Raw genomic sequence first — 24,004 nt, forward strand, 5'->3', positions numbered from 1 at the left:
TTTACTGATCATATAAAAGCTCAGATTAAAGTGGAGGGTTGTCATACTAAAAAACAGAAAACTTGGAGAGAAAGTGACTTTTTCAGTAAAATACATCATTAACTGAACATAAAATAAGCATCTATGACTGCTGTTATTTATCCAACTCCATGGGTTTTACTGGTGAATCAACGTTGTAGAAGATGGCAATGTTTCCATGGTAACTACAGAGCCTCTGAACTTCCAAATGGGTAATATCTGATGACCATGAAGAGATGAATAACTGCATTTTACACCAGTTATTTACATGTATTGATAGGATTAGTGGAGTATTAAACAGTTTAGATCAGTAGATGGTTTGGTCGGTGATGGATGTTTGGGTCTTTATGTGTTAAGGCTGTGAACATATTTCCTGCTCTGCAAAAAATGATTTCTGAGAAAGTGAAAAAGTCTTATTTCAAGAGCATTTGTCTTATTTTTCATCAAAATAGAAAAAAAAAGCTTGTCAAGAAATTTTACGAGACAAAAATATTCTTATTAAAAATATATATATAACTTTGTTTTAATAAGATTTTCCATCTAATATCAAGCCAGATTTTACTAGTAACAAGGTATGGCAATATTTTACACATGATCCCAGCAAAGGATCCAGATTGTTTTCTTTATTTTAAGACTGAAACCACTTGCACAACTTCTCAATTTAAGAATCTTAAGAAATTACAGCTATTACTCTTATTTAAGACTTAAATTCTTGACAAACTGTATTTTACACCAATTATTTACATGTATTGATAGGATTAGTGGATTAACAGGTATTATACATTTTGGATCAGTAGATGGTTTTGGTTGCTGGTGGATGTTTGGGTCTTTATGGGTTAATCTTGATTTGTACCATACATTTTTGTGCATTACTTTATGCTTCTACCTGGAATGAAATGTATATAAGTCAAGTTTTGCTTGCTTGCATTTTGACCAGTTGTCATTTTCTGCATATAAATGTTCTGAATACAAATGCTTGAGTACTGTTTTCATTTTACTCCAACATATACCTATGAATAATAAATATAGAGCCTTACTGTACATCTGCCTTTTCATTATAAATGGCCCCCAGTGCCCGATTTAAGTGACTTTAATCTGCTGTTCTATTTGACAGAGGAGAATACATAAAACATTGTGACACAGTCAAGTCTGTAATAAAGCTGCAGATCTTTTGTAACCCTCTCTTATGATTCATACACACAGCATCTGTTTATGCACATGGATACGATATCAGAGAATAATTCAAGTATGTTGTGTTTTTGTGTTAAAGCGAGATGGGATGAGAGGAGATGAGCAGCAGAGAGAGTGGGAGAGGGAAAGACAGACAGAGATTACCCGAGGTGATGAGGAGATTAAATTCCATCACACTTTGAAAAAATCTATTCAACAAGACAAATGACTTCTCTGAAGAAAGTTTTCATCATTGTATGGCGCCAGTGGAGCCGCGTGCCATAACATGATTATGTGCCGTGTTTGGTTGTTTGTGTTCATTATGTGATGTGCTGTGATGAACGCCTCAGATGATTTATTTTTCCTTCTGTTTCCTTCCCTGCCTCTCACATAGCTTATCTCCAAACACAAAGTGATAGTTACACTGTTGTGAAAAACAGGCTTGACTCATTTGGAAGAAATATGCCCTTCTCAAGGTTATTGATGAGGCCCTGAGGAATACAGATCTTTGTGGGTCCGGTAAGCTCTGTGCCGACTAGCACACATTTACATACATCTTTTAATTACTGTTCATTATGCAGTCCTGTAGACAGAATAAGCCTTTAAATATATATTTATATTAACTAACAATTAAAATAAGTTCACAGTGTGGTGAAGTGATTTGCTGAAGGACATTGTTGCCGGCGCAGAAACTATAATATCAGGCACTTCTAATTCTACAATACATTTTTATCCAGTTATCTCACTTCTCTTCCAACTGCCTTTTAATAACAGAGTTGTACAACAGGAGCAGATCTTCAAGGGTGCAAGGGGGGGACAACTTCATGGATGTACTCCCCCCATAACTTTTCTAGATCCACCAGTGGTAATACACCTTTAAATTTAATGCAGATTGTCTGAATTATCTCATATTTTTCCATAACACAAAACAAACGTATCATATTTGATACATGAGTGTTGAAGCCCTCTATATGATCAGTGTGATATTGTTTTTATTGAAAAACCTGATGTATACAATTAGACCCTCACCAGGGAGAGAAATTTGTTCACCAGAGCCCTTTCCAGTGACACTACAAGATTGTCATTAATGAGAAAGGAGACAGAACTTTGCCAATTTTGAAAAGGAATTACCAATTTGTTCGACATATTTGTGTTATATTATGTTTTTGTTTGTTCAAAAGTAATAATATATGAGCATAGAGACCCGGTGTATCAAATATGGTACAAAATTGAAACTCATAAATGGAAATTGATATTTCAAAAAATGTTGTTTTAGTTGTTCAGAAGGACCAATAGAGGCTCCAGTTTTAAAGAACTGTAATTTTCTGTCAGTGATTTAATGGATCAGGCTTTACAGGGTTAAGTTACACTACATCTCAGCATCTTAATTCTTTGAAGGAGAGCACTGTTATATGCTTGATAAATGGTAAAATGCTACAGTTAAAATTACTTGGTGTCAGGAAAAAAAAAAAAAGAAAGAAATAAGTACATGCATACATACACATTACTGAAAATAAACAGCAGGTCAACAACAACGACCTACTGACTATGAAATATATTTACTTGACCAGCTCATTATCTTGATTTTCTCTTTACTTAAATAAAAAAAGCTACTGCAGAGCAGAATGAATGTAGCACCAAATATTATAAAATTCATGCAAAAAGCTGGAGAACTTTTGTGTATGGTGTTCTTTGTAACTTCCCTAAGGGTTGAACAAATCATGTTGAAGTCTGTTAAGTCTGTCAGTAAAAGAAATCATCCAAAGATAGGAATCCCAAACCTGTACTTCCATTTACATGCATACATACATACATAATATATCTTCCCTGTGCACAAATTCAAATAGTTAATGTTGTATCAAATCTCTGTTTTGCATTCACCGTGGAATAGTATTACCAACATAGTTTTATAATACTGTATTTGCCACAAAGCTAAACTTTCTGTTTGATAGCATTAACTTGTACTTCTATTTGTTTTACATTGTAATAAAACTTTTTTTGTTTTGTTTTTTTGTTTTGTTTTTTTGTGAATGACTGTAATTTTGCACTGAGCAATTCCACGCCTCCAACATACACATCCAAGATGATGATTGTTGAGAATGAGGATCTCTGGGTAGTTACAGTGCACTGTATTTTGCTGTAATGAGCAGTGTGAACGCACTTACACACTGAAAATAGTGAGTGTAGTTGCACAAACCACACAATTTGAGACTGTGTATATTGTAATGTCTATCTATCTATCTATCTATCTATCTATCTATCTATCTATCTATCTATCTATCTATCTGTAACGTGAGGGTTCTTTGGTGGTTAATAGTTCATTCTTTATAAAATGAGACTGCAGGATGGAGACGGATTTCTTCTTACAACAGTGCTTTACTTTTCATATACTGTAACAGCTGAGACAACACTTCCTGAAACATCATCTCACATGACTGAACCAGCCAATTAGGAATTACCAGTACCTAGATCAGTAAATGTAAGTGATTTAGAAAAGGCACATTCAACAGGTTGTTTTAGCTGCTTACATACAACAAAATACATAAATGTAAATAGTTATTTGTGTAAACACTGTCAATATATTTTTTTAACAAATACATGAATTAACTTTTTCCCTGTAATTTATTCCATTGTTAAACCTTACATTCCTTCAACATAAATTATTTTAACTTCTGAGCCTTACATATCTATCTATCTATCTATCTATCTATCTATCTATCTATCTATCTATCTATCTATCTATCTATCTATCTATCTATCATTATATAAGTCAGTCATGGTTGTATGTTGCCAAGAATACGCACATTTGATTCTGTAGCTGGTCTCAGCCTGACCTGCACGTTGCAACATTCAGATAACAAACAAAATCAATTTAACATAATTCTGCCCACACACTCAAATGTGCATCTGACTGTATGTCTGGTTCGAGAAAGCTAACCATTGATCTGGTGATGCTGGCATGTGTATCAGTTTAGGAATAAAGAGGCGAATGCTGGTGCGTGTGTGTGTGTGATATAAAAGCTGACCATTGATCTACTGAAGCCCTGGCAACGGCTGGTCAGGCCAAGATATTGATCCACAGCAGGTAAAACAGTCACGATGTTGCAATGACAGAGAGCTGGAGCACAACCTAAATGTCCTCCAGCAGATAGAAGAGAAAATCTCCTCTGTGAAAAGCACCCACTTCACAATTCACATCGAAACCATGCAATTACTGTATATTTTCTCATATAGCTCATGTTTTTATATTCTCGTCAACGTGTGACTCACTGTCTTCAAACATTTTCCATTTATCAAGCATACGCCGGTCTTGTTTTCAATACCTAATGACCCAGTCCACCTGTTGTTAGATTCAAGTGTTACGCTGATCTTCACACATACAAAAGGACACCAACTGCTGCTGCCTCCTCCACACCAAAGGAATGAACAGAATTAGAACGATGTGGGTGCAGGCCACTAACCGCATAGGAGGGCAAATGAAAGGCGACAAAGGCTCAGTCGCGAATGTGAGTCATTAAATGCAGCACTTGTTAGAGGCACGGCAACTTTAGGACAAAAAGAGCCATGGCGCTACTTTGGGAGAATTCCTGTTGGATAGGTTTGATTTTGTTGAATAATTCAATCAGCCTGGCATTAAATTAAAAGAATAAAACAGTTTTTGGAGACACTTGTGCAGCTGTGGATGAGATGGGAGGGCCTGCTAGTTGCCTGGCAACTTTATAGGGATGACAAGCCCATAGGAAGCCACCGGTCACCAATTAAAAGCACAAAACTCCTGGTGAAACCAAAACTAGTGATGTTCGCATTTCTTCGTCTAAACAAACAAGATACAGTAATGTTAATAACAGCCCTCTTGAGGTACTGAGAGATGGAAAGCAGAGAAAAACACCAGCTGTTTTCCTCTGCTTTCCTCATCCACATGCTAAGACAAACATTTAGCTGTCACCGTGCTCTTTCCGGTTTCATCACGACAAGTATATGTACCCCAAAAAGCTTCCTTTAAAAGTATAAAACATCCAACACTCCAGTGCAGATGCAACCAGAACGTGAAGAAGCTAATCAGATTTCACATTCCGAGATGAAATGTCAGATTTGAAATGAATTAAGTAAATTAATTCAAGCTCTATGATATGTGTTGCAGTAGCTGCAGATCAGAAGCAATCAGAAGAGCTCATTTGAACTACTTTGATCCATTCTGGGTGGATTCGCTGATAAGGATCATGTGACTGAAAGCTCCATGACAGCTATCAAGTGGAGTACATGGTGAGGCTGCTTTCTCAGTCCTCCTTAGAGCATAATATAATCATTTAAAGTCCTCCAACACTGCAACTGTAGTTTTCTGATACACAAAATGGCACCTAAATTATGATAAAAATGAAAAAGATGATGAATCAGAAGCATCAATATCTGAACAAATCCAGCAAAAAACAAAAGAATACAGTACCTTGGACTTTAAAGTTTGCTGGGTGTTGCGACAACCTTCAGAAATGCTGTGTTACCATAGAAACAAGTGTGTAACTCCAGTGGTAAATGCTTTTTGGCCCAAAATGATTGAAGATGATGGAGGCAAAGCTCAAATCCAAAAGAAGAAAAAAAAAAAAAAAAAAAAAAAAAAAGGGCACAGGAATTGTGTTAAGCTGGATCACACCAGGTCTAAAAATACACAAAACCTTCTTCAGAGGAGACGATAAAAGGGCAATGGAATCCAGAGAGGGTTCTTTATTGTTCTTGTTAATTTCAAAGTTCTCTTCTCTTTCTGTCTTTCCTATTTGTAACCAATAAAGTAAATAAAAGTTTCTAGGACTTGGTTTGTAGAAGGTTAAATGCCGGAGAGAGCCAGACAGAAAGAGAGGGAGGCTGATAGAGTGAAGCAGGGAAAAGGGGCTGACCCACCCGGAGTAACCCTGCCCCCCTCTGAGGGTCCAAAATAGAGGGATAAAGAAGGGGAAGGACGGAGGAAGGGGAAGATTTCAGGAGGAGAGTAAAGAGGTAATGGAAATAAAGATCAAGGGATGGAGGGAATGGGAGACAAAGGAGAAAAGGACAAAGTGAGAAGTGAAAGGTCTGAAGGTCTCTGGTGTTCAGCGCTTCAGAAACACAGAGATTATTAATCATGTTACGATGATAGAAGCACAGGCGGCTAACAGCTGATGTTACATCAGCATTTCCTCCTCTGAGACCCCATTATTTTATCCCACTTGTCAGCTGTACAGCCCTCCCTACCGTAAAACGATCAAGACACTTCAGTGCACCTGAAAATTGCAGTGAATCGGTTTCATTTTAATCTGTTCCTGAAAATGTAATAATATTAAACGATCAGCTCGTTCCCAACAGGCCCAACAGCATAACTAACTCTTCATCAAAAGACAAAACACTTCATTTCCCTTAACTTGAAAAGTAAAGCGCTTTAAACTTCTGAATCTCTTGATCCTCCTTCAGTTCCTCTATGGGGAAATGCATTTCCTCTAAGTGCCCTGCCTTGTCAAACAGAGGTCAAAGTGAAAGGTAAATAAATGAATAAATATCTCACTGAGCCCCTTGTGAGTTTTTAAGCCCTGTCAGAACCTGTTTTTGAGGCTCATTTCAAGCAGTTGTGTGTGTCTATGTGAGGGAGAGCTGTGGGAAGAAGTAACCTGACCCCCAGTCTTGCCCTGAGAGCCTGCACTGCAGAGGCTATAATTAGAGATACAGACAGCAGCTGGTGTTAACATTGGACTGGACTGCTTTATATGTAGGGCGCACAGAGGCCTGGTCGACACTCTGCACACACATGCATGCACACATGTACAATGTACAAAAAATATAGGTCTTTGATGATAGCATGTGCTTGAGAAACACTGAGGGATTGTATGTAAATGAGCAGGATGAGGAGAGGATGAACTTCTTCTTCTTGTAAAGATAAAGATCTTTACCCTTGAAAACACTCCGACACGACATAAATAAATCAGTGTTTAATTGGCTTGTGTTACTGAACACAAGATGGCAAAAGACTGATGGTGGAATGTACCTATATATTATATTATTTTAGGACGCTTTCAACCGAAAAGACTGAACCAAGGTATAGTTTTACATCATATTATGTGAGTCCACTAAAGAACTTAGTGTGACGTTCTGAGTCCTTGTGTCCATAATGGTGATGTTTTATATGTCTGTTCTCATCTAGTGTTTAAAGTTTGTTTTTAGTCCTGGCTTTTATTGTGTTTATGTATATTTTTAGTTTGGATGTATAGCTGTGATTTCTATTTTGTGTAACTTCTGCTGCTGCTGTCTTGGCCAGGACACTCTTGAAAAAGAGATTTTTAATCTCATTGAGCTTTATTTTCTGGTTAAATAAAAGTTCTGATAATAATAATAATAATAATAATAATAATAATAATAATAATAATAATAATAATAATAATAATAATGATAAGCTACACATAGAGTGTTTTGTCAGTGTGAGTATAACTGATTTTACTCTGCTGTAATTTTGCAATTCTTTACTTTTTGCATGGAGGAAAATGAGTGTACAGACGCTACCAGTGACAAGCAACTTTCTATGTCATGTCCTTTCTCACCAATGCAGAAAATTCACTGACTCATGCAGGTTCTCTGCATTTTTAAGTGTTTTTCAGTTGATTTTATATTACTACGTTGGACCATGTGTCAATTAAAAACATACTTCTTATTTTTCTTTGGGTTCTTTATCATCTTGTTTTGGATAAAGGATGTAAATAGCATGTTGTAACTTCCTGTAACTGTCCTGAGCATTGATAGCAGGTCGAGGTTTATGCCCCCTCCGAGGGAAATCCTCCAAATACCTCACACCAACTTTCCAAATAAGTTCTATCTTGATAAATCAACCACTACTATAAAGTCTAAAGAACTGTATTCTCACCTATAAACATTTTACAGCTCCATTTTGTGATCCAACGACAGCTTTCTTCTTTGATGTTTAATGGTAGGTGTCTATCTATTAAGATTCAGACGTCATGAGGAGACAAAGTGTTGAAAGTAACCAATCATTTTACAGACGCAGTGCTTCCTCACACGGACTCACATTGGCATAGAACAGACTCACTTGTGCATGGTCGGTTTTGAGTATGCCTGCAGCTGAATTGTGTTCTTGCAGGTGGCGTTCTGCAAGACAAGATAAGATAAGATAAGATAAGATAAGATAAGATAAGATAGGGGAGGGGAGGGGAGGGGAGGGGAGGGGAGGGGAGGGGAGGGGAGGGGGGGGGAGGGGAGGGGGGGGAAGGGAAGGGAAGGGAAGGGAAGGGAAGGGAAGGGAAGGGAAGGGAAGGGAAGGGAAGGGAAGGGAAGGGAAGGGAAGGGAAGGGAAGGGAAGGGAAGGGAAGGGAAGGGAAGGGAAGGGAAGGGAAGGGAAGGGAAGGGAAGGCTGTATATATCCCATCATGGGGAAATTTCACAGGGAAGAGAAACGACAGATAGAAAAAGAACAAACGAGCAAAAAAATTAAATATAAAGAGAAAGAAAAAAAAAAACAGCTCTCGGTTTTTGAATTTGCAGGTGATTTTCAATATCTGTGCACATTTTAAGTTGTGTCACTCTCTTGATTTAATAGCAGTCATGGTTTTGACCTTGTAAAATGATCCAAAAAACTGTTTCACACCAGCAGTTTTGGCTAAAATTCAACTGATAAATCCAGATCTAACAAGGCAGGTGTGAAGCATTACCTGTCTTCTTTTAAAAGCTCCATTTGTAAGCTTTAGAATCCCCTAAATCATGCACGAAGAGGTGATTTCACATGAAAGTTGTATTGTGATTACCTTAGAATGAGCTATTAATATTGTAGATATTAGGAGCTGGTCTCCTTCCACTGAGTCTGTGATGTCTCTACAGTAGCTCAGATCTGACTTCCTCTCGTCCTTTTTTCCACATGACATCCAGCGTTGTGGTGCATTACCGTCACCCACTATGTTTGACTTACTCTCCCTTTGTCTAAACGACCCAGAATGAACAAAAACAACACTTGCCGTAACGAGAGCTTGAACCTTTAATAATGCAAAATGCTAGGAATAAAAGAGAATAAAAATATTTACAGAGCTCATGCAGTCTTTGTGTACATATGACATTCTGTGAAATGACTGTGTGTGTTCATTCTGTTACACATACTTATTTTTATCTGAACTCAGGATCAGGTGCTTCATCTCAGTCAACTAATAACCATTTATCCTCATTTGGTCGTTTTGATGTTTGCATACTTGTGTGTCATTTCATTTATTTTCTGTCTGTTAGCTGTTATATGCACACACATAAATGCGTACACCCATGAGAAATGCTCTGATGAAATCAGCCATCCAAAGTAATTCTGATGAAACTAAATGCAATCAACAAGAACAACGCTCATGTCTCGCTCCTCTGTGTAAGCACCAGCAAGAGACTCATCTATTCTGCCTTCAGTCTGAAACTCTAGATTAACCCTTTATAGGGCATGTGTAGAAATACTCTGAAATTCAAAATGTCAACCTTAGTGTTTTATGGGAGGATCCTAACAAGACTTTATTAGTTTGCGAAAATTTCCAATTTTTTATTTTTTTTTATATTATAATGTAGAGAATCAAGTTCCATGAAGTTACCATTTTTGGTTCCTTACCTGTAAGTGACAAAAAAAAAAGAAAAACAAATAGTGCCGTCAAACAATAAAATTTTATTCCGATTAATCACAGGGTGACACAGTGGTGCAGGGCGGCGACACGGTGGTGCAGTGGTTAGCACTCGTACCTCACAGCAAGAAGATCCTGAGTTCGATTCCAATACCAGTCGAGGGGGGTGGGACCTTTCTGTGTGGAGTTTGCATGTTCTCCCCGTGTCTGCGTGGGTTCTCTCTGGGTACTCCGGCTTCCTCCCACCATCCAAAGACATGCACTGATAGGCTAATTGGTTAATCTAAATTGCCCATTGGTGTGAGAGTGATTGTCTTTATATATCAGCCTTGCGATGAATTGGCGAAATGTCCTGGGTGTACCCCGCCTTCGCCCATAAGTAGCTGGGATAGGCTCCAGCGACCCCCATGACCCTAGTGAGGATAAAGTGGGTTCAAATAATGAATGAATGAATGATCACAGGGTTGCTGTGGATTAACTTTGATTAATCATGATTAAATATCATTCATTTTTAATCTATATTAATCGTGTTTCATTTTGCATGAACAAACAGACTCAATAAAGAAGGGAATATATATATGCACTTAATGTGTTTCTTGCAAGCTGGGTGACACATTAGCAGAAGTGCTAGCAGAATCCCTAACTAATGTATACTTCACATTAATGTGGTATTTTAAGATGGAAGTGCTTCGGTGAAAAGAAAACTCCCTCCTGCAGTGTGCATAATACTTTATGTCGGTTGACTGTTCCGTCTTGGGTTTTTTTATCCTCATATTTCCCACCAAGAGGGGCAACATGCTGTTTAGCATCTTCCACCGTTATAGGTTGGTTCTGCTGCCTGTCACTACCAGATTAACTGCCAATTTGAGCATGCATGACAGTAACTCTACTTGGACAAACCGCCTCAAATGTGTTGCCAGAAACATTTAGAGTCATTCTGCACTCCAGATGAGTTAATTAATCACGATGATGGATTAATCTGCGTTAACGTGTTAATTTTTACAGTCCTGAAAAAAATACAAGAAGCAAATTTTTAAAATACAAGAAAAACACATGTAAGGTAAAAAGGAACATGTATTTTCAAACATTAGACCAGCATAAGTGCTGATCCAGACCCCTGTCCACATCCACATTCTCCCTTTGAACATCATTCCTTACATTAGTACCATTACTTCATGGTACCTAACAAAGTAGGTGCACTCACTCATGCAGCGGTGAACCTTACAGACCCTGTAGACCCCATTGGACCTGAGATTGCTGACTCACTATCCTCACTGTAACCGTTGCTGTCACTGTTTTGTTATGTATGCAGAAATTACCAAAAATAGTCACTTGCCTGGTAAAGGTTTAGTAAGGCAATAGACTTATGCATCCTGTAATAGTGACTTTTTTAAAGGTTTTTAGAGACAGTTCTTTTGAGTATGACTGTCAAAATCAAAGGACATTTTGAAACACTGAAGAGAAAAAGCTTGGAGACCTTGCACTGCTCCTCGGGCGCTGGCTGAGCTTCAGAGTGTCTGAAAGTGGCAGTGGTGTTAGTCCTGCCAGTGTTTTTTCAGATCCTTGGACAGTGAAAAGGCAAAAACACACACCTGTCTCTGTCAGAAGACACAGCTGGGCTGCCCAGGACCAAAATGACTCTCCAAAAGCCCACAAGCCAGCTGTCACACATATAAACTAAGAGCTCAATGTTTATTAACTGTGAAAAAGTAACTTCAGCGCGTCATTCTCCAGGCTTTATCTCAAATAATTAAATATGCTTAAACTTTCATAGTGCCTTAAAGCTTGATTTAGCTCATGAAATTAACATATTCTAAATAACAGAAGGCCTAAATAAGAAAAACCTAAGAGAAAATATATCTTTAGTTATTATGTCTTGTTGTTGTTATTATTATTATTATTATTATTATTATTATTATTATTATTATTATTATTATTATTATTATAACCTGTATTTAACCAGGAAAAAAGTTCATTGAAATTAAACATCTTCTAATCAAGAGTGTCCTGGATAGACAGCAGCAGTAGAAGTTACACAAAATAGAAATGACAGCCATACATCCACATTAAAAATATACATAAAACATAATAAAAGTCAGTTCTAAAACCATACATAAAACTCTAAAATAAGGACATACATATAAAACGCCACAATTATTTTAAAAGCTACTAAAAGTATACAATAATGTTCCTTTAAAGCAGGGGTGTCAAATTCATTTTAGTTCAGGGGCCACATTAAGCCAAATCTGATCTGCAGTGGGCCAGACCAGTAAAATAATAACAGAATAATATAGAAAAAATGTGAACTCCAAACTTTCCTCTATGTTTTAGAGCAAAAAAAGTAAAATTATGCAATGAAAACTATTATATTTACCAACTATCCTTTAAAACAGTGTGAATAACATGAACAAACTGAAAGTCCTTAAGAAAACTTGTGCAATTTTAACAATATTATGTCTGTTTATCATTTACACATGTATATTACAACGTACAGATCAGAGTGGATCTACAAATACACAAAACATTTAATAACAGGCAGAATATTGTTAAAATTACACTTCAGACATTTCAAAATGTTCAAATCTGTTGAGGTTATTTGTGTTTTTGTGAAATGTTAGTTTGTTTTAGTGTAAATATAGTAAAATGGCATGAAAATGTTTACATTTACAAAGAGAAACATTTTCAGTTGTGAGTATTTATAGGTTATTATGGTAGTACTTGACTGATCTGACCCACTGGAGATTCAATTGGTCTGTTTGTGGAACCTGAACTAAAATGAGTCATATCTTCAGTATAATTTTTGCATTTCATAAATTCACCCCAGGGGCTGGACTGGACCCTTTGGCGGGCCAGATTTGGCCCCCGGGCTGAATGTTTGACACCTGTGCTTTAAAGCATCTCAAAGCAGAATCTGAGTCTATCAATTAGAAAAACATCTACTTTCAGATTTATCCTTTTCTCATTCAATGAAAATGACTTTGAATGTATTTAAAGGACAAACATATGTAAATGTATTTAGCTTGTGTTAAGGCAACTTTGTGTGATCGCGAATCTTATGAAATACAGCTGTCTTGATAAGGTAGATTCATGAAAAGGAGCGGAGTTGAATAGCTTTTCATTCTCTAACACAGAAACATCCAAGGCAAACTTAGAACAGCTAAATTAAGGAGAAAAAAGAAAAAAGGTTATATTTTGTTTAAAAGTGCATAACTGTTGCTATCTTTATAACTTCATCATTTTACCATCATTAAAATGAAGACTTGCGTTATCACTGCTGACCTTGTTCTAGTTTAGAAACACCAGAATTTCACTGTAATGTAAAAAGACTAAAAAAAAAAAAGAGACATTTGGAAACAATGCGAGAAATCCTTGTATTCCTTGCCCCCTGATTGGTCATGCTCTTGTCACATGATCACTTCATAAAGAAAACAAGACTTTAGGGAGCGAAAGCTGTAAATTGAACATGGACACTGAATTACAGGCCTTGTTGTGTCTGCAAATAGCTGCTGTGTGGTAAAAATCAGTTTTTCTTTTTTTTTATTATTATATTACAATTGACTACAGCCACAGTTATGGAGAATTTTTCTGTGAGCAGGTGTAGAAAGACACTGGAGACCGAGGAACACTCAGAAGACTCTGAATGTACTACTCAGGAAATAGTTACTGGAACGAGCTTGTGAGAATAGGTTGTTCAGTAGAGGAAATTGAAGAATCTGGTTCTGAATGCACTTCCTCATGTACAGAGTCTGTATAGTCCGATTTTTGTGCCGAACATTAAGGAAAACATAGCAATTGATGCACGTACGCACATTCCTAAAGGAGACAGAAGCAGATAGTTTTGGCAAAATATGTCTGTGAGTCTTGGTTTGTCGATATCTTGTCTGCACATTGAGGACAGAGGGAGAACAAGGCAAGGTGTGTGAACAGCAGCACATTATGACTCTAATCCAATCAGATCGAAGAGACAATTAAAACCATGGGTTAAATTAACTGTTCATTTAGTACTGTGTGACACTCCCTACTGTTCAGTGTTATTATCAACCTCGCAGATCATGTCCTTTGTGTTTCAGGTGTGGTACTAAATACAGCCATATGGTCATTTTCATTTAACCCATAAAGACCCAGAACTACATTTGTGGCATCTCCCAAATGAATTTTTCTCTCTATTTAACCATTGTTCAGTGATTTAGCACCATTTATTATAATATTACCCTCTTTATTTATTTATTTTTTACGGTAAATCATGTATTTTCCTATATTTAATTTAAATGTTAATGACAACTCAGTAAATTCAACACAGTTATTATAACAAAACTGAAGAAAAAATTACATTTCTGGTAAAATCTATTATTAACAGTGTCTCCATCCACTGTCATTGATCCAACTCTATGGGTTTTACTGATGAATCAATATTGTAGAAGAAGACGGTGTTTCCACATTCACTATGGAGCCTTTGAACGTCCAAATGGGTCATATCTGATGACCATGAAGAGATGACAAACTGTATTTTACATCTGTTATTTATATGGGTCAGTAGATCAACAGGGATTAAACACTTTACTTTAGTAGATGGTTTTGGTCACTAGTGGATGTTTGGGTCTTTCTGGGTTAAAAATACTGCGGAACTGGAAGAATGAACTACAGGCTTTTGTGAAGGTCTGCACTATGATTGTACTTATACTTTTAACCCTTAAAGACCCAAACATCCACCAGCAACCAAAACCACTTACTGATGTAAAGTGTTTAATACTTGTTGATCCACCAATCCTATCAATCCATGTAAATAATTGTTGTAAAATTCAGTTTGTCATCTTTTCATGGTCATCAGATATGACCCATTTAGACATTCGGAGGCTCCATAGTGAACATGGAAACACTGTCAACTTCTATAACATGTATTCAAGGGTAAAACCCACATATTTTGATAAACTACATTGGATGGAGACACTTGGTTTATGTTTAGTTATATCACTTTTTCTTCAGTTTTCTCTGTTTTTGATATAATAACCCTTAACTTTCAATCTGAGCTTTTATGATCATCATGTTCAGTGAATTAAATATAGAAAAGCACCTGATTTTTCACTGAAAATGCCAAATACAGAGGATAAAATTGGAATAAATGGAGATAAATCACTTAAGAAAGGTTAAAAAATAGATAAAATTTCATTTGGGAATTGCCACAAAAGTAGCACTGGGTATGTATGGGTAAATAAAAGTCCAGAAACTCACCTAACAACTGATCTGCTTCATCTGGACTGCATTGACATGATTTGGACAGATATGAACACCAGTCCAGACTGAACTCACCAAACAACCAAAGCAGTTTACATCTGTTTGTGTGTTTGCTGTTTTCCATGTACTTGTGTCCAATGAAGCAACATGACAGAAATAACCAAAATTGTTGTAATATGTCAGAATTTGGGTAAGTCATTATAAGACGGAGAATGGAGGCTGTATCAGTCCTGCACCATGGACTTCTAACCTCACATACTAAACTTTTTTTTGTCTTAAACATCAGAAAATAACACATACACTCACAGTCAATGAAAACTTTGAGACCATATTTTTCAACATAATTTTTATTTTGAAACCCTAAACTGGAATTTTTTCATATGAATCATTTGTTTAGGATATTGACATACAGAAACAAAAATCTAAAGTTTCAAGAATAATTTCAAAACAAAAAACTTAACAAAAGAAAATGGCACCTGACAAACACAAAGTCACAACAGTAGCGGTCCTGGTCAGGAGTTGTCACTCTCTCTCGCCCTGGACGCGGTCTATCGTCAACAGAGCCTGTGGTGTTGTGGCGTTCAACCAGGTTTCTGATTGTGGGTTGGGAACAGCCCATATGCGTAGCTCAAACTGGCCTCCACCATACCCAGTGCCCGGAGACGTTGTTCACATGATAGACGTGGCATCATGCCGTTCACTGGACTAACAATGGTGGCCTTTTGGGCCCTTATATAGGCCTTCAAAACCAATCCTTAAATTGTGCAGATATCCTCTGAGTATTGCTCAATGTGTATTTGGTCCACATGTGCAATGAACTGTGACAACATGACAACTCATCATTATCTCAACTACCCGAGCACTAAGTCATCAATAAATCCACAATGAATAATTACAATCCCCCTACAAATAGAAATATGCATACATTTCTATCTCAAAGTTTCTGTTGACTGTCAGTATACATATATATATATATATATATATATATATATATATATATATATATATATATATATATATATATTTCACTTCAGTGTGAATTTGAATGCATCATTTGGACTTAACGTTGGCTGATGCTCCATGTTTCCCATTTTAGACTGTGCACAGCTGCAGGCCTTTAACCAGCAGAGGACAGTGAGGACACAAGACTGTGATTAAAGCAGAAGTGAAGAGCTCAGCACATCAAACTTACATCTTAGCATCTCTATAAAACTCTCTGCATCTCCGTCTCCTGTCTGACGCCTTCACATTCCGCCCATGTTTCTGCAGCTTCTCTTTTTGTTCAACAACGCCCCCCCCCCCCCCCCTTCCCCCCTCTCCATCTCCCTTCTTTGCATCTCTCTTATTCCGTTCTCCCCTGATCTCAGCCTCCAAACTTCTCCCTCTTACTTCGCGTCCTCCTTTCACCCTCCACCCTTTGGTCCCCTCTGCTTCTTTCTTCCCTTAGAACATGTTCACCTTTTCTGTCCTCTTTTTGTTTTCTTTACCTGTTCTAGTTACAGTACACCTTCTCCCCTTCTCGCATCTACCCCTGGATTCTCTTCCTACCTTACTTTCAGCCCAGCTCCTCTTCTTTCTGTTTACCTATTTCTGGGTATTTCTACCTCATGCTGTCCCTATCCATCTTCCCTCCCTCCCAAAACACACACATACTCAACTCTTCTTATTAAATTAGTAATAATGTCACCATGCTCTCTCCCAGGAGGCCAGTGTTATTGACTTCATTATGCAAATGTAAACCAGCCTAAAGCTACTACTGATGGGATAAGACACACACACACACACACACACACACACACACTGTTTGTAGGCCGAGCGCGCTGGCCAGGAAAAATTTCTTGCTGTTTCAGATAATTATGTCAACCAGTGCAGTTGATATGTGTATTAGCATGAAATCTGCTAAATCCAATGGGCCCAAGGCTTTGTATATCTGTCACAGACTGACAGTGTGTTAGTGGAGAATAGAATAGAATAGAATAGAATAGAATAGAATAGAATAGAATAGAATAGAATAGAATAGAATAGGTGAGCTAAGGCCCATTAAACATCTGTATAAAATCATAAGATGGTGCTGTTTGTGCAGCTTATTTCTTATAACTCCATTCAAGCTGTCTGTCAGGAAGGGAAAATAAATAAATAAATAACTCAATACAAACGGCAGCTGCGACAGGTAGAGAGCTGTCGATCACACCTGTCTATCAACACATACCAAAGCCTTCTCTCAACACTAAAATATTTTTATGGAGCAATAATTTACAAAAGGTTCACAACAACATCTAATACAAATGAATCAAATGAGACCCTAATGACTCCTAATAAACGGAATAAAAATAACTAGTCGCTTTTCCTTTGACCCTAAAATTGTGCAAATATAACTTGTACCTAATGGAAAAATGACAATTTTGTTAAAACTCTTGTTTTTTGATTAAAAGTTTTTGCGCTGGCAAGAGGCGGTTTTTCGGGTGTGGTGCAATTGGTATTTCACACAAAACTGCAATGGAAAGACATTTTTCTGAAACTACAGTCACATGAATTTAAAAAAAAAAAAAAAAAAAACGGATGTTGACAGATGTTATGACAAGTGAAGATGAAAAGTTTTACAAGAAAGATGGCACAGCATGTTTGGACACACCAGGAAACCAAATCATTTTTAAATTTAGTACAGGATAGAAAGGTAATATATCAAAATAATGAATATATCTGTAAATCAACATGATATTCACATTTGTCGCCATGTTTATGGAATGACTTCTCTTGTCATCTCGCAATAATAAACAAATCATCACATTTGTGATTTCATGGAAAAACAGACATTGTGCACTTCTGTTTTTTTGACATTTAGTAAATATCTGTAAAGTTTTGTGCATATGTCAAATGGAAAAGCGACTATTGACAGTATTTTTAGAGGAAGTTTAATGTAAGTCTATGAGAGCTTGCCTCTAGTGGCCATCGGTGGTATTACACTTATAGATAGTTCTGTTATTGTAGCTTTCAAGCAGCAGTTTTTGTTCTTTGGTAATACCATGTAATTGCCAAACCAGGTATTAACTTGTTTTTTAACGTGAGTATATGTGGATAAGATGAGATTAAAGCTGTGATTTGTATTCATATGTATGGCAGCATTAGTAGAATTGTAAATCTTTTTGTATGTGTCTGAACTTTCTTTCTCAATACAGATTCTTTAGATGTGAATCCAACTGAAAAACAACAACAGTACATTTTAGCTGAATAGATGTGGAAGGCAGCTGGTATCGCCTTGGAGTGGGTGTTACAGTGAGTATGTGGCATGTCGTGAAAATTATGAGAAATACAAATGTCTATACTCAGACAAACCCATTATTAATGACAGTCCAGGCTTACTTATTACTGTAATTAGTGTTATTGCTGAGCTGCTAATGTAAAGTGCAAACAAAATCTTTTCACAAACAAAGGCTTTCATCGCTTTATTTTTTATATGAAAGACAATTACAGTGATTTCTGATCAGCTAAATGTAGAAAAAAAGGAAAGACAGAAAAAAAGTTGGCTCTTAACAACATTTTCCGTGCCAGCCTTAACAAACACATTTGGCTGAATACAAATGAACAGCTATTAAGAGGAAACAGACTGATGGGAAAGCAGGCCAGGTGGATGTACCCAACAAGTACCTGGGCGGCCTCTATTCTGCCAGAGTAGAGGTGGCTTTGTGGCTCGGCCAGGAGGTACAAGTCGCATCATCATGACTCTGATCCGCCAGGTTTGTGTTTCTCAAACCCGGCCTCAGATGCCAAATCAAGCTGTGTGTGGTTACAAGTTCACAGACCTGGAAACCTACTGCTGATTGCACAGTACACATGAACGTACATACACACACTTTCAATCGCAGTATTGGCAGAAGCAGCCAGACAGATGGAAAGACAGCAGAGAGCAGGGAGATGTGGAAATTAAAGTCACAGAGTCAGGAATCACACTTACTGATTAGGGACCAATATCACTAACACTTCAGTATTAACTACAGATACAATACACAGGCATGGAAGTCATTCATACAATTACTGTTAAGAGGAGGACTATTGTATACATTCTGGGTATTAAACATTAAAAAAACACAATTTTAGTTTTACTTGAATATGTTTATTTTGATGTACCATACCTTCAATGAAATATGATGTTTTATTATCCAGGACAGCAGATGGAAATTAGCTTCTCTGCTAAATCTGTTGTATGCATCTTGTTCTTTGCAGCTAATGCCAATACACACTGTCCTGTAACTTAATAAATAAATACAAATACAATGTAAGGTCTCCATGACTTGTGCACCAGGAAATAACAGCAAGTTTGTCGCTCATTTCATACCAAGCAGTTGAGTTCCACAGAAGAGAAAAAATAGATTTGCAATCCAACATACTGACCTAAACTGACTAAATTCACAGCATAAATTAATCATTTAATTAGTGAAGTTTGTATTATGAATTTTTGTTTCATGGAGTGATTGTTAGATCTATGGATTGGATGGATCTGTGGACTGTGTTTGTTCATCAGACTGAAATAAAACAGACTGAAATAAATAAATCAATTGAATCCCAAATAATTAATCCCAAACATATTCAGTCTTGTGAGTAATTTTACATGAAGGAAATTGTCCACATTTAGGGGGTGAATTTGAGAGAAACAGTTGCATCAGTAAGGATGAGGAGATAGTGACTGGGGAAAACTCTGCATCCACACTTTGCAAATGATTTTAGAAAAGTCAGCCTGCTGCTGAGTTTTGAAACTGATTCTTATTTCAAGGTGATATTCTGATAAAATCATAATTCTGAATATTTATGAAATTTCTGTGCTTAAATCCTCTTAAATCTTCTCACACAGGAACTTTAATGTTTTATTTCTGTGTTAATCTGGCTGTGTAGCAAACATTTTGCTTATTTGCAATTAAATGACATCATTACCACAGACTTTACTTTTCTCATTTGCTTACTGCTACTTTTTTTTTTTTTTTTTTTTACCTCAGATTTAATGGAGATTGTACTGTTGAGGGTTAGGGTTAGTATACATATAAGTGTTATCCTATGAGTGTATATGTATGTATCAGTGCTATGCTGTGCTATAAGTGTTGAAAATGTACATGTGGACAAAACTTATTATATATATTGGATATGTTTCTTTGTGATTAAGTGAAATGTGCATCATGGAAGGTTTGTATGTGCTCATGTGCCTACTTAAAGTTTATGTTGGAGTTTTGTGCTGGAGTCAGCCATTCGCTGACATTGACTAACTCCATTACAAGACACACTTGTGTACGTCCATGATAGCAACCACAATGCACTGATTTCTATTTTAGGTTTTAGGTTTGATAAATCCTCTCCCTTGAGTTCTTCTGTTTATCTCTTCTGTTCCTTTACAGCCTCAACGGTAGACATTTTTAGCACAGAAACACAGTCAGCTAATGTCAACAGGACCCCAGCACAACAAGAACACACACAGACATCCTTTAATTGTGCAAAAGTGAATCATTGTTATCATTTCTACTCTGTTCTGAATGTGACATAAACACTCTGTGCTTTGCTCTCACCTCAACACTACATTTTAAAGTGTTTAAACACTGAGGGTGTAATGAGCAAATAATAGGAATGTGCTAAATAGTCAACCACTAATAGTTTGCATAAATACTGTTCATACCAACAGCAGTGCAAGTTTGTAACAGTTGAAACACTGCAATAGAAGATGAAATTATATTCGCACCGAGGCCTTCAGCAGAAATAGTGATGGATTCAGTGTCACCTGTATTCGTCTGCAGTCGGTGTGTCTGATTCAGTCCTATGGGTCTATGTCCAGTATCCAAGTAAAAAGACACACAGATTTAAACTGTATTTGATGCATATTATCTTCGCAATACAGAAACTCCTCACTATCCAGACAGACTAGCTGTTTGTTGATGCTTCATACATAGTCTTTCACATCATCACCTATATCGCAGGTGCCCGGGGGCCAAATCCGGCCCACCAAAGGGTCCAGGATGAATTTGTGAAATGCAAAAATTACTCTTTGATGTTAGCAATTCTTTTAGTTCAGGTTCCACATTCAGACCAATTCAATCTCAAGTAGGCAGGACCAGTAAAATACTATCATAATAACATAAAAATAATGACAACTCCAAATTTTTCTCTTTGTAAATGTAAATATTTTCATCTATTTACACTAAAACAAAGTGTAATTTTACAAAAAAAATGTGAAAACCTGAAATGTCTTGAGAGAAGTAAGTACAATTTTAACAATATTCTGTATGTTATTGAATGTTTTTGTGTATTTGTAGATCCACTGTGATCTGTAAGTTATAATGTACATGTGTAAATGATAAACTGAGGCAGAATATTATTACAATTACACTTATTTTTTCAGTTTGTTCATGTTATTCACTTTTTTTAAAGGATAGTTTGTAGATGTAAACCTTTTCATAATGTAAATTTACTTTTTTCACTCTAAAACAGAGAAAAGTTGGGAGTTGACGTTATTTACTGTATATATTATTATGTCATTATTTTACTGGTTCGGCCCACTGCAGATCAAATTTAGCTGAATGTGGTCCCTGAACTAAAATGAGTTTGACACCCCTGATCTATATCATTTGTGTGTTATATCATTGTTATCGTGTGATGACCATTACACAAATGATTGGTTGATGCTTATATTTGTTCTGTCAAAGTGCCAAAAAGTCAGCCATTCTGAAAAAACTAAACATCGTACTTTCTCTGCCACTGGTGTAGTCCACAGTATCTGGCGGTATCCGGCATACACCTATTTATTTTTTAGTCAGCATTGCGTATACCCACTTGTAAATCCCCCCTGATGCGCACCATTCTGTAATATCTGCCAATAAATTGCCAGTTTTTTCCCCCTGGGATTGTGTGGCCATGACCCACCCTACTCTGAATCTAATTGGCTAGTACTCACTGCCTTCGCTGATTTGATTGGTTTACTTTAGGCATGAGGACTGATGAGCCAATCAGAGGCAGAGTAGGGTGGGTCATACAGAGGAAAATATTGCTAACTTAGCGCTGGCCACCACTGGAACCTGACTGGACACATCAGGTGCCAGTGCCACCCCAGCTGATTGACAGGTCATTGCACGTCTTGTTGAAAGATGCACGATTATTGGAAATGCGAATGAGAAAGGCAGAATTAATGTCTTTCAAGTCAGTGGCACATATCGAGAGAACCTACTTTAGTAGCAGTAGCAGTAGTAATAGTAGTAGCTTATTTTGAGCACATAGAATCATCAGATAACAAAGAATCATACAACATAGTCAAAAAAACAAATAAATAAATAAAATTTTTCTGTGCTCGAAAAGGAGTGGGAAGAAGTATAACTTATTGACTCCCACCCGCTTTTTACAAACTAATAATCAAACTAGATCCGCTTCCTTTGCTTTGTTAACACACATTTTCTGCTGTATATTTTTTACAATAACAAAAAACATCCATGCAAACCATTCATATACACTTTCTTAGTCACCCCACACACAATCAGATTTGCATAATCAACCTTTTTTAATATAAACTATAATATTCATATGCACTTTAAATATTTACTCCAAATACAATGAACAGTAAATATGATAGTATCTTCTTATCATGATAAGCAATTAACTACAATAATATCTTATTTTATGTGTATTTCTATAATGTTCTATATTTTGTTATTATAGTGGATTTATACTTCCTTTTAAATGGACAAATTGAAGAAGATATTTTTAAGTTTTTAGACATTTTTAAGTTTTCATGGAATACATAATTCTGAGGTAAGTCTTAAGGTGGTTTCCAAATGAGTCATTTAACATTGATGCAGCTGCTTGTGTGACCAATAATACCTACAAACTGCTCCCGATCAAGTCATGATAATTTTATAATAGTGAGCAAACACTACTGGCAGATTTTTGGGTAAACTAATATAGTAGTCTTACATGTCACTGTTTCTAAAACAGGGCGTTTTTCTGGACTACTTTAAAAAAAGCCAAAAATTGAGAGTATATCAGTGGCGGCTGCTTGTCCTTCAGAGAGGGGAAGCTCATTGTCGGCTTACATCAAAAAAAAATTGTCAAGTCATTTAAACATAAATTCTTCCCTCCGTTCCTTTTTAAGAAAATGGTCAGTGACCTTATCGTACCAAGTCAGTGTCTTTTCCAGGGACTTCACGAACGTCTTCTCAATGGCCAGCAGAGTTAGGCTGCTTATTAGACTGCCTTGGCCCATTGTGTTGCGGGTGTAAGACTTCAGCCTTTTTACACAAGAGATGCTCCTTTCTCTCCAACCTAGCCAACAGTATGATTGATTTAACTATCTTCAAAACGATATTAAACTCGAACAAGGAATGATTAAATTATGGAACTGAAACAAGAAAACGCTGACATTATGTTAAATTGAAACAAGAAAGTCCAATGAGTGTGTTTTATTTACAGTGTAAGAAATGAACGAGTAATTTCATAGTGGCTTCTCTCTCGATTTCACAGCAGAATGTGTGACAGTATTAAACTGAACTCTGTCAAGTGAAGGAGTAGATCTCAAAATAGCTGTCAATCAAACGGGATTCAGCCTTTCAACTGATCCTCCAATCAGCACATGGGATTCTGGCGTCCAGCCCAGCTGAGCTCCGCCCACAGCTCCATTCACCTCCAGAGATGCCCGGCGTCTGGGGGCGGGACAACATCGTGGCATTTATCCAATTACCGTCCAGTTTTGAGGCAATGAAAAAAACTGTTCCACTCAGTCCCATTGAAGCCCAGAGACGCCCAGCGTCTACGGACAAATGCACTGAGCAGAGATGTATGAGAAAACAGCGCAACGGGAATGTATGAGAAGTGAACAACATCAAGTCTGTTGATTTGTGAAAAAGCTGATTCTGAATGAACTCGTCTTTGAGATGAACGTGTTTTAACACATTTGTAGTTAATGAAATGTCAACACAACTATACATATTTAACCATTTAATTTTCGCAATTTT

The 24,004-nt window shown here is 36.8% G+C and overlaps 1 protein-coding gene across 3 annotated transcripts in view; it reads right to left on the reverse strand.

Moving 5' to 3' along the window:
• LOC115415250 (triadin-like) overlaps window positions 1–6,056 on the reverse strand; it is a 47,703-nt gene extending 41,647 nt beyond the window's left edge. For all 3 annotated transcript variants that reach the window (XM_030128763.1, XM_030128762.1, XM_030128761.1), the window contains exon 1: window positions 5,633–6,056. The gene's annotated coding sequence lies outside the window, so the exon portion shown is untranslated. The remainder of the gene's footprint in view (window positions 1–5,632) is intronic.
• Between the last annotated feature and the right edge of the window lie 17,948 nt (window positions 6,057–24,004).

This window comes from Sphaeramia orbicularis, chromosome 24, assembly GCF_902148855.1.
Source record: "Sphaeramia orbicularis chromosome 24, fSphaOr1.1, whole genome shotgun sequence".
NCBI lineage: Eukaryota > Metazoa > Chordata > Actinopteri > Kurtiformes > Apogonidae > Sphaeramia > Sphaeramia orbicularis.